This window comes from Xyrauchen texanus, chromosome 49 (genome assembly GCF_025860055.1).
Source record: "Xyrauchen texanus isolate HMW12.3.18 chromosome 49, RBS_HiC_50CHRs, whole genome shotgun sequence".
Classification (NCBI taxonomy): Eukaryota; Metazoa; Chordata; class Actinopteri; order Cypriniformes; family Catostomidae; genus Xyrauchen; species Xyrauchen texanus.
In genome coordinates, this window is record NC_068324.1 from 4,385,946 (window position 1) to 4,398,317 (window position 12,372).

The window sequence follows — 12,372 nt, forward strand, 5'->3', positions numbered from 1 at the left end:
CAGAGAGGAAAGCCTCCCTTTCAATTCTTAATTCATCATATGTAATTAAAGGTTATGTTCATCCGAGACCACCCGAGACGACTGTCAGGCTCTATTAAGACCCCTTACCTAAGCTTAGTCCTGGACTACAACACAAGAGAAGAAAGGAGTCATTGGGTAAAATAAATGCTTAAATCTGATATCACGAATCAAGTTACACACTGATTACAATATGAATTCAGCAACAGCAGATTGAAGTTTCTGCTGATAATATCGGTCTGTGCTTACCCAAATTTAAACCACTCCGCACCTCTGGGGCAACTCGGACAGGAAAAGGTGTGCCCCTCCCACAAACGTGCGGCTCTGGTTTAAGGCAGTCACGGCTTAATTACACAGGCTAACTTCATCTGTTACTTTAAAGAAGACAGCGAGTGAGCGAAAACTTTTCTTTCCAAAGCCACAGCGCTGTGAATGATTTAGCATCGCTGCGGCTGTACTACTGAAAACGATAGAGCTACATCAGCACTGGCTTTAACGCTCATCATTTATGGAACTTCAGGGCAAGAGGGGGGGTTTGTCGTTTCCTCGTCCCCCAGCGAGAGGTTCTCAGAGCTGGAAAGCATGAATAAGGCATGTTCGGCCTTCACTCTGTCTGTTTGAAAGGCCTCTGACAGCAAGATGGAATCTGGGGGAGGATAAGAGAGGCTGGTCACAATAAATAGGGCTTCCTATACAGAAATCTGATATGTGGCAATACATGTAAAACACCTATATAATATGTACACCCATGTATAATTTTCACTGATGTAAAAAATGCAATGGTCCCACTTTATATTAGGTGTCTTTAACTACTATGTACTTAAACATTTGAGACAATTGCATTATGCTTACTTTTAAAGTACCTGCATTTAATAAAAAAATTTTGTGGCAGGGCGGAGGGCGGGGCCGGGTCGTGATCCGGCACACCCGGTCCCGTATTAGGCTAATCAAGCCTCTGAGGTTTAAAGGCTGACTGCAGGGTGTCGTGCGGGAGAGAGAGATCGTTAGCCTAATACGGGACCGGGTGTGTAGGATCACGACCCGGCCCCGCCCTCCACCCTGCCACAAATGTATACACTGTTAACCTTACCCCAAACCCTAACTAACCCTTACCATGAAAACTAACTGTAACCCCTCTCCCTACACCTAGCCTTACTCCTAAACATACCTGTGACCCACAACCTCAATAGCAGCAAATGTGAACCTTGTGAGAATTTTGCAGAACATGTAGTTACACAGTAAATAAAATATTGTTATGTTATTCCATAGTAGTTAAAGACACCTAATATTAAGTGTGACCAATGCAACTTGTATGCAACATATATTTTAAAATACTGTAAAGGTTTTAGTTTATATTCATATCTGCAACATATATATTTCCATCATCATACATGACACATACAGTATATCCCTATGAATTTCTGCCACAAAACATTGGTAGAATTGGAAACATGAACTATGAAATATATTTGTATATACAGTATGCAATATGTCCAAATATGGCTATATATCAGATTTCTGTATGGGGGTGGGGGGTCAGACAGGAGGCATGTTGTGACTGGGAACAATGAGGTTTATATAGTATGACAGCAACAGCAGGAGATGCTACAGACACGAGAGCAGGTGTGTGTCTGACTGCCTTCCGATCATCGGACACAATCCAATATTATCATCATCAATGCCATTCTTAGGTTTTCCTAGGAATGGAATACTAGCCTACTCTAAACTGCTTACTAAGTTTTGAAACAATATTTCAACTTATTTACTGAAAAAAGTTATTTTGCTTTGTTAGTCCAAGTTTGTGTAGAAATGTGTTAAGCCTGTGTAAAAAAGAAGAAGACAGGATGTGAGGTCATTGCACAGAAGGAAGGCTGTTAAAAGAATATACACCTAGACATAAAAGGAAAGAGAGATTCTATTGTTCCCAGAAGAAGGAAAGACGCTCTGTGGATGGATGCATTGAAGGACCGACTCTACAATGTTTATCAGATAATGTTCTAGAATTTTTGGTAAGCTTGTCTTGATTGATCAGACAGTAGGACACACCTCCCTTCTAGATGATTCTCCTCAGCCAGACTCCCGGGAGGGGGATTGTCTGGACATGACATAACACCTCTAACATCCTGCTACCTGAAGATGACACATCATGTATGTTCATGGTAAGGAGGAAGCCCTGATGGAAGGTGAGTGCCCTGAGTGAACAGCGCTCAAGAATGTGTCACCAACTTTCTATTTTGCAGTTTCCTGCTGAAAAGACCAGCATATGTTGTGTTTTGGATGATGTTTTTCATTATGGGATGTTGGTGTCACAGCCAGGCATAATAACTAGCTTAACAAGCGAGAGTATCGTAGTCAGCATCACTAGAAGGAAAACGCTGGAAAACCATTTGAATGTTTTGCTGGTAAACAGACTTGCGTCAGACTAGCAACAACCAACATGAACCAGTCTGGACAATTTTGGATATTCATGGTGGTCTCCATGTGGTCATACGTCTCCATCTTTTACACTTCATTTTGAAACTCATCTCTCCTTTATTTTTTTCTCCAGCTTCTCGTTTCTTTCTCTCCTTTCTTACCTTCCTTTCTTTCTTCCTATAATTTTCTTCAGTCCTTCACTTTTCCCTTTAATTCCCTTTTTTTCTCATCTTCTTCTTCTCATTTCTTTCCCTTCCTTTGTTTTCATTTCTTTCTTTCTTCCTTATTCTCATTTCCTTCCTTCATTATTCTTTAATTTCTTTCTTTTTCATTCTTATATCCTTTTTCTTTCTTTCTTTCTTTCTCTTGTCCATCCTTCTTCTACTTTCTTTCTTCCTCTTATTTTCTCCCTATCCTTTTCTTGCTTTTTATTTAATTTCTTCCTTTTCATTCCTTCCTTTTTCTTTCTTTCTTTCTTCTTTCTCTTGTCCATCCTTCCTCTCCTTTCTTTCTTCCTCTCATTTTCTCCCTATCCTTTTTCTTCCTTTTTTATGTAATTTCTTCCTTTTCATTCCTTTCTTTTTCTTCCTTTTTTCTTTCTTTCTCTTGTTCTTCCTCTCCTTTATTTTCCTTCCTTCTTTTTTCTTCCTATCTTCTATCCTTTCTCACTTTTTTCTCGTTCTTTCACTCCTTACTGTCCCTCTCTTTCTTTCTCTCATTCTTTCTCTCCATTTTCCCATCCTTCCCCTTCCTTTCTTTTCTTCATTCTTTCCATTCCCTTCCTCATTTCCTCCTTCATTTTTCTTTCTTGCTTGCTTTCTAAATTCCTTCCTCTCATTTTCTTTTTACCTCTTCTTTTCTTCCTTTGTTTTATTCTTCCTCTAATTTATTTCCTTTTCCCCTTCCTTTTTCTTTCTTTCTTTCTTTCTTTCTCTCTCTCATTCTTCAGAGGAGTTGCTTCAGATACAAGTCGAGCTGCTGTTTCACCTAAAAGCAGTCCCAAAGGAACCTTGACTTCCCTGCCTCTCTCTTCTTCCCTCTTCCCTCCCTCTCTCTCTCTTTCACTCTCCCTTTCTCGCCTCAATGAAGACGTTCAATCGTGTTAGCCTCATCTCAGTGCTAAAACACCTTTTCCGCACCCCCTCTGTGCTCTGCGCTGTTGCCGCCCTCATTTCTACAGAGCAGAAACTCTTTGAAATCTCTCAGAACAGGAAAGATCCCGGCCCTCACTTCCTGTGCAGGGTTTGTGTTAGACAACATAATGACAGAAAATTACTCCAGTGATTTTGTAATTAGCTCTTAGAGCTGTTGACATTCCAGTCATTTCTGGTCTCAAAACTTATCAGTGTTTTTAGGGTATTTCCAAACAGAGCTAATTAATCAGAAGAGACCATCTCATAGGCTATAAGTCACCACTCACTTTTTCAGACACATTTGTTTAGTGATCAAGGGTGAGTACATATCTACAGAACTTTCATTTTTGGGGTGGAATATTACTTGTGCGAAAGTCATGGCACAGAGAGTCGCAACTTGTTAATTTGAAATCTCACTAAGTGTTACGGTAACCAAACACAAGCCCTATGCATGTCAATGATAGATCAAATCCAGCTCGTGTTTAGTCTGATGACAGATCAGTCTTTTTGGATTGATGACAGGAGATCAGAATGATCTGGAGCTCCACTAAAGCTAACTCTGTCAGAAAAATAAAAACTCTCTCTTGGTCTGTCTTTCTACATCTTAAGCTTTTTAAATCTCTTCTTTCAGGATTGCAAGCATAAGAAGGATCTGTCCTCGACACAAGGTGTTTACATTCTGTAGGGCTCTCCTTTTCCCTCTCCCCCTCTTTTTTCCCCCTTGTTCTGTGGAGGAGGACGAGCCACTGGAAGGATAAATGAATGTTCAGATAAGACGAGGTCACATGACCAACAGAACGGAGAAACATGCAGGATGAACGAAGGAACAGTCGATCACACATGACGTATGACACAAAGACGGAGAGTGAGTTTGTTTGAGGTGTAGCTCACACGTGACGTCAGAAAGACAGTGTGCGTCTCTCTCTCTCTCTCTGTCATGAGAGGTCAAGGGTACCATGTTCCCAACAAAGACAAAGCAAAAACAGCAGGGAGAACGATGCAGAGAGCTGAGGGGGTCTCAGGAGAACAGAAATAGCAGGAAAATGACCTTCTTCCTCACAGAGTCCATCTCCAGTGATCCTTAATTTAGTTCTATATGAGCATTTTAGAGCAAGAAAAGAAAAACATGGGAAATTCCACTGCGCACCCCCCCCTCTCTTTCTGTTGTCTAAATTTAATTTCAAATCCAATTTAGTGTGCTTTATTGGTGAAACAAAAACATCCATGCAGTTTAAAAAGTATTTGTATTGCCAAAGCAGAGAAAAATAAACACAAAACAAAACAAACCCATCAGTAGTGTATACAATTATTATATTGCCAAAGCAGTGAAAATAAGTAAACAAAACAAAATAAAACAAAAACAATGAAAAACTGTATTGTTAAATCAGTGCAAAACAAAAAACACAAACCAAACATAAGCAACAGTGCAGTGTTACCAAAACAAACTTGTATTATCAAAACAAATTTTGGTACCAAATTTATTTGTATATTGATTTTCACAGCAGGTGTTATTTCAAAGCATCTGTACATGGAATTATGCTATAAATGAACATAAATAAAAACAAAACAAAACTTAAAGTACTTACATTGGCAATGCAGTCAGTAACAATTAAACTAAATAAAACAAAAACAGTGCAATGTATAAAGTTTTACATTTCCAAAGCAGTCAAAAATCTGTAAATAAAACAAAACCAAATTAAAACAAAAAACAACAGTGAAGTGTAAAAAGAAATGTAAAAATAAACACAAAAAAAACACAACAGTGTAGTGTAAAACCTGTATTGCCAAAGCAGTGCAAAAACTAAAAATAACAGTGAAGTATTAAAAATATTTGTATCGCCAAAGCAGTTAAAAAAAGCAAAACAAAACAAACACAACACAATGTACATTTACATTTATTCATTTGGCAGACGCTTTTATCCAAAGCAACTTACAGTGCACTTATTACAGGGACAATCCCCCCGGAGCAACCTGGAGTTAAGTGCCTTGCTCAAGGACACAATGGTGGTGGCTGTGGGGATCAAACCAGCAACCTTCTGATTACCGGTTATGTGCTGTGCTTTAGTCTACTATGCCAACACCACTCGCAATGTAAAATTAGAAATGATCAATCTGCAAATGTAACAAAACTGAACAAATTGTGAGGGTAACATTAGGCAAGAGTTATTCGAAAGGATAAAGTCTCTCTTTTCTATCTGTTTCTGTGCTGTAGTTCTGTTCTCAGATCAGATGTTGATCCAATGTCTAACTCTGACGTCATATTCATCTCTCCTCCTGCCCCAGCTTTCCCATGAACACATGACCACATGAGTGACAACTCCATGACCTCCACACGTCTCTAGTGGAACTGAACCCACAGAACTGGGACGGGATTCACCGCTGGGGTTCCACCCACAAATGTTCCGCCTCCTCTTGTGAGCCCATGTCCCTGTTTACAATCCCCTAAAACAGCATGGGAATCCCAGCCGCCTGTCACAACATCTCAGGCTAAATTTCGAATCAGATACACTAAAACAGAACAAGTTTCCCACACGTTAACATGTTCCAGATAGGGTGGAATTATATGCTTACATCATATTAGTATCAGGATCAGACGGCACACAAAACTATCAAGAGCGTTCTCAGAACGGCAAATATGATTGGATGGCAATTTCTTGGGAGTCAGGGAGCAGATGATTTTATAAATCCGTACTGAAACTATTGTTTCCGCAATAATGAGCACTTCCGAGGAAGAACTAGGGAGAATGAGTGGTTGGTGGCATCAAGACTTACAGATATTAGTTAACACGATATCTGCCCTTAAACATGCCAATCAAACAGCCTCTTCCTGCCTAATTGAGCTGTATTTGGCCAGAATAAGCTGCGGGGTGGACGACTTTATATTGATAGTCAAAAGTCTGATTATGCATGACTAGAGGTTTACAGAGATTGGAAGTGGCGGGTTTGTTCATCAAGTTAGTATGAGCTCAATTTTGGGCTCAAAAAGTGTTTTATCTTTGCCTTATATAAAAACAAATGGACAACAACATTCTTAGATTACAGACTGGAGCTTTGAAGACTCCAGTTAAGATAAGACATCTCAGTTTAGGACATTCTCTCACAATCTTGTACCATCACTAACTGTTTATACATTTCTAAGAGGGCTGGACAATGAAGGCAGAACAATTCTCACACTCTCCACTCACTAATATGCTCTTATGAGGTTATGTCACTAACTCATTCTTTATGAATAGTTTGATTGTGCTTGAGGAGACTTTAAAGGGATGAGAAGAATGTTCAGCCTCAGTCACCAATGGCTTTGCATCTCTTTCCCCTAAAAATATAAAGACATGGGACTGAGACTGAACATTCTGCCTAGCATCTCCTTTTGTGGAAGCGTGCGTAAACGATGGCAGAATTTTAATATTTGGGTGAACTCCATCCATCCATCCATCCATCTTCAACCGCTTATCCGAAGTCGGGTCACGGGGGCAGCTGCTCCAGCAGTGGGCCCCAAACTTCCCTATCCCGAACCACATTAACCAGCTCTGACTGGGGGACCCTGAGGCATTTCCCAGGCCAGTGTGGAGATGTAATCCCTCCACCTAATCCTGGGTCTTCCCCGAGGCCTCCTCCCAGCTGGACGTGCCTGAAACACCTCCCTAGGGAGGTGGCCAGGGGGCATCCTTACCAGATGCCCAAACCACCTCATCTGACTCCTTTCGAAGCAAAGGAGCAGCGGCTCTACTCCGAGCTCCTCACGGATGACTGAGCTCCTCACCCTATCTCTAAGGGAGAAGCCCGCCACCCTTCTGAGGAAGCCCATTTCGGCCACTTGTACTCGTGACCTAGTTATATCGGTCATGACCCAGCCTTCACGACCATAGGTGAGGGTAGGAACAAAAATTGACCGGTAGATCGAGAGTCTTTTCGTGACAATGGTGCGATAGAGTGAGTGCAATCCCGTCCCCCGCTGCCCCGATTCTCCGGCCAACCTCCCGCTCCATTGTCCCCTCACTCGTGAACAAGACCCCGAGGTACTTGAACTCCTTCACTTGGGGCAATACCTCCTTCCCTACCTGGAGTACACACTCCATCGGTTTCCTATCCTATTTGGGTGAACTATCCCTTTAAACTCCTGCTCGACACGAGAGGTTGTTTGTGAGCGACACACTGAGCTGCAGAAACTCTGAGAGCATCAATCAGAGATTTGAAACCAAAACACATGCCATCTCTGTTTATATCTCTCTGTCTTTCTCTCGCACTTCACAACGTCATCTGGATTACGTCTATGAGCTGTCAGTGGTAAACCGCAGGCCCACCTAAAAATCTCTCAGCCCTAAACCAATCTCTTCTCTTCTCCTCTCACTTTCTCAAGTGTTTCATGTGTACTAAATTGGAACAAAAACACAAAGCATGTAATTAACTACAATGCCTGACGTAATCCAATCATTCATCACCACACTGAAATAAATGTCAGTTGTTAAAAACAAGCACAAACAGAAGGTTTTGATAACCTAAGCTTCAGTCCTGTTATGCTGTTTGAAACAAATGTTTGGGTTTTCAGGTTTGTCAAGCACCAGCAAGCGTAACTATGCAATGGATTATGGACCCATTAAGAATGCTGGTAAAAAACAAACTAAAAAGCTTAATTTTTACATTTGATCAAGAAAATGTGAGTGGTGCTTGCTTTTGGAAAAGTTGCACAATTCCAGGGTGTTCTTGGGGGTTGCCAGTGTGTTGCTATGCATTTCTAAGATGTTCTGAGTGTTTGTTAGCACGTTGCAATACTGTTGGTTGCTAGGGCGTTGCTAGGGTGTTCTGGATGGTTTTTAGCATGTTGCTAATGTGCTGTGGATGGTTGTAAGGGCATTAATATTCCTTGCTAAGGCATTCTGCATGCTTTTTAGCATGTTGCTAGGGCGTTGCTAAGCCTTGCTATGATGTTCTGAGTGGTTTTTAGCACATTTCTGGGGTGTTGGTGGTATTTGGGCTTTGCTATACCTTGCAATGGTGTCCTGAGTGGTTTTTAGCACATTGCTGGGGTGTTGTGGGTGGTTGCTTGGGCGTTGCTATGCCTAAGATGCACTACGTGTTTTATTTGTAGCACATTTCTAGGTTTACATGCCTTGCTACTGTGTTCTCTGTGTTTTTAGCACAGTGCTAGGGTGTTATGAATGACATTTAGTTCATTGTATGCCTTTCTAAGGTGCTGAGGTGTTGTGGGTGATTGCTAGGGCTTTGCTGTTCCTTGCATAGGTATTCTGAGTGTGTTCTGAGTGGTGTTTAGTGTATTGCTATGCAGTTTCAAGGGTTGCTCTAGGTGGTTTCTAGGTAGTTACTTACAGGCCTAAGTCAAAAGAGCTCACCTCCAAGTCTCTAGATATGGTCACTTACGTATGTCTGTTTTTTAATCTGCCAGGCAAGTCATATCACGTAGAAAAGTGATAGAACACCTCTCCTCAACAAGCCACAACATTTGCGGTACCACTCATGTCTGTAGTGTGAACAATACATGAAATGTTAATGATTGATACTTAAGGTGAAGAATTTGTTCAGATGCTTAACCCAAAGTATGAGCAATAGTAATAGTGAAACTTGCCTTAGCAAACAGAAAATTAAAGGATTTCCCCCCACAAAATCATAGAAATTCCACACATTCCCTTTACACACACACACACACACACACACACACAAACATATGCATGACCTCAGCTCTAAAATAGCACCATCTACGGGTCTGTAGCTGCAGACGAGACAGGAGATCGGATCTGCAGTCAAGTTTGTCCATCATACACTAATGACTGACTCATAAGAATTAAAGTTTGGTCTCTCTTTCTCTGTATCTGTCATCATGTGCTCTCTCTCTCTCTCTCTGCTTCTATGTCCATCTCTTTATATTTCTTTTAGCTGTGAGAATGCTACAGCACAGGCAGTGGGCAGAACTAATCTCATTAAATATGAAAGAACTTCCAGTGAATCGTGGAAGGAAAGAGAGAGAGTGAGAAAAAGAAGAGAGAGGAGGGGTCACTGAAAGTTGGATGTGTGTGTTTGTGTGTGTGTGTGTAGTACAGTTAATAAATCTGAACACACCTCTCCTGAGAGCTGGGAGAACTTTGAGTAAGTTTGACGTACTTGTGGTGCAGGGTTTCCTGTTTGGACAAACAAGAGGAGGTGTGACTCAGTTGAAGAACATCTCTCTAAACAAATAGGAACACAACTAATGTCTCACCTCAGTCAAAAGGAAATACCCATTGATTATATCTGGTGTGTTGACAGAAAGTGGCTATGTTTGGAAAGACCTTTGCAACGCCTCCACTCAGAACACCTTGGTAACAGCCTAGCATGTCCTAAAACTACTCAGAACACTTTAGCAGCACAGGTAGCAATTTTATGCTGTCAGAAAACTCATAATATGAGACACAAGTTGCATACTTTTATGATATTTTTGGGTCAATTTCGGTTTACTTTAAAGACTTTAAAGAAAGGTCGCTATTAACTAACTATTAACTTAAAAATACTGTTGGCTATATTCATTAAAACATCTAAGTTTGTGTTCTGCATAAGAAAGTCATATGGGTTTGAAATGACACATGGACCAACATTTAAAGGTACGATAGCAAAAACAGCCTCTTTATCTCTTAGGGTCAGAGAGAAGGTTCAAAATGGTCATGCAAATCCAAATTGCTGCAAAATACTTTTTTATGCTGTCTGTCAGGTCTTAGTGTATTTTGCTCAAATCAAACACAATAAATACATCAGATCAGCAGGAATCCTGCACTTATTACATAAGGGCAATTATTTACCTGTTTGATAAGGATCTGAAAGCACTAGGCAGCAATAACAACAAGCACAAACTGATTTAATCAGGACAATTGAAATTAGCCATATATGGATTTAATGTCCAGGAAAAGAAAGTTAAATCATGGAAATCTGAATCCATCATTTTACTTTGTTTGGCAAGAGAGGAACTTACTGAACACAAGAAGAATGCAGAGAGAGAGAGAGAGCAAGAGAGAGAGCGAGAGAGAGAGAGAGAGAGAGAGAGAGAAAGACTGGTGACTAGTATTTAGTTTACCGTCAGACAGTCTATTACTCAAAAGGATTTGTGCATCTGTGACCTTTCACCTTTATTCACCTTTAAAGTTGTGTGACCTCTGGGGCTCCTAGTACAGATGTTTATCACACTGCTGAAATTTACAGTTCAGTTGTCTTAAAAGGATAGTTCACCCAAAAAAATGGAAATTATGTTATTATTTACTCATACTAATGATGCTCCACAGAAGAACGTCATATGGGATTGGAACAAAATTAGGGTGAGTGACAGAATTTTAATTTTTGGGTGAACAATCCCTTTAAGTCGGGATAGGATAAACTATTTTCACATTGGAAAAATGACTTCAGCTTTAAGAAACATCCAAACGAAAGTCTTCTTTTAGGCAAAAATAACTATTATTAACGTGAAGCCAAATTTGTATAAAACAGTTGGTCAGATCTTAAATTTGGGTATAGTAAATATAATAGTAAATGTGGTCTTTCAGTTGTGCTGTGATCTTTGGTGGGAGGACCCGATGCGCTCCATGATGCCGAGCAGATTTAATGCTTATATCATGATGCAATCCTAAAAGAAAAGAAAACTCCCCTACGCTGGGATAACAAGCACTTTCCGGGCTGGAATTCCACTCATTATTCATCAACCGAGCAACATTCCAGTGCAGTGACATCATAATGACAGTCTCTCCTCTACAAATCATATTTGTTCTCTTCTGAACAGTGAAGGTATGTTCATTGAAAGAGAGGAGAGAGAGAGAGAGAGAGAGAGAGAGAGAGGAGGAAAGACAGCTAGCATCAGGCAAAAACTCCAATATCATCCAATGCATGGGATTCTTCCATCTGAATCGTCTTTTGAACAATAGGTTCCTGTAGCTCTACTGGCAGAGCATTGTGTTAGCAATGCCAAAATCATGGGTTTGATTCCCAGGGAACATTCAAATTGATAAAGATTCACTGTAAGTCACTGTGGATAATCGTCACATATTTTTACAAGTGCATCTTGTTATTTGTGTTTATGTTGCATGCACCTTCAAGACATCTTGATGCATGTGGCGATCAGGGTGGCGCCGAGCAGAGTCTGGGCAGAGGGAGGCCGGGAAGGTAAGTGGTGAATGAGGTCCACCTGTGTGCCACACCGGTCTCGGGTTACAGTAAGGGGTGGTGGGAGGATTTAAGGAGAGGAGATGGTGGCAGACAGGAGAGAGAGAGAGATTCTGATGCAGGTGAGGACATGAAGCATTTGGATCACTTAATAGTGTAGACCGCACATGTGTGTGTGTGTGTGTGTGTGTGTGTGTGTGTGTACAGGTTTGGCTATACTTGTGAGTGTTTTCTCTCCATATTAATTGAAATTGAAACAAAAACTGAGATAAAGGCTCATTAAAGGGCCAAATCATGTTTAGCTTTAAATCTACTGATATTAACAGGTTTCTGTAATGGTTAGGTTTTGGGGTAGAGTATAGTAAATATCATCAACTTTGTTTAAAAAACACTGTGTCTATGAGATGTCCTCACTAATAAAGTAAAAAATGCATACACTGCCTATAAAGCGACATAAAAATATCGGTTTTGTAAGTAGTAATAGTCCTACAAAAAAGAGCTTAAGCCAGAATGGACACAAAGATGGTCTCAACTGGTTTTAGATGAGTTAAATAAACTGGTTAAATTGGTTAATGTTGGAGGTACACCAGCTAAAGCCAGCACAAAAGTGGCCAAAACATAATGTTAACCAGCAATATGTTGTTATCTGCTTTTACTGGTCTTTTAAGATGGT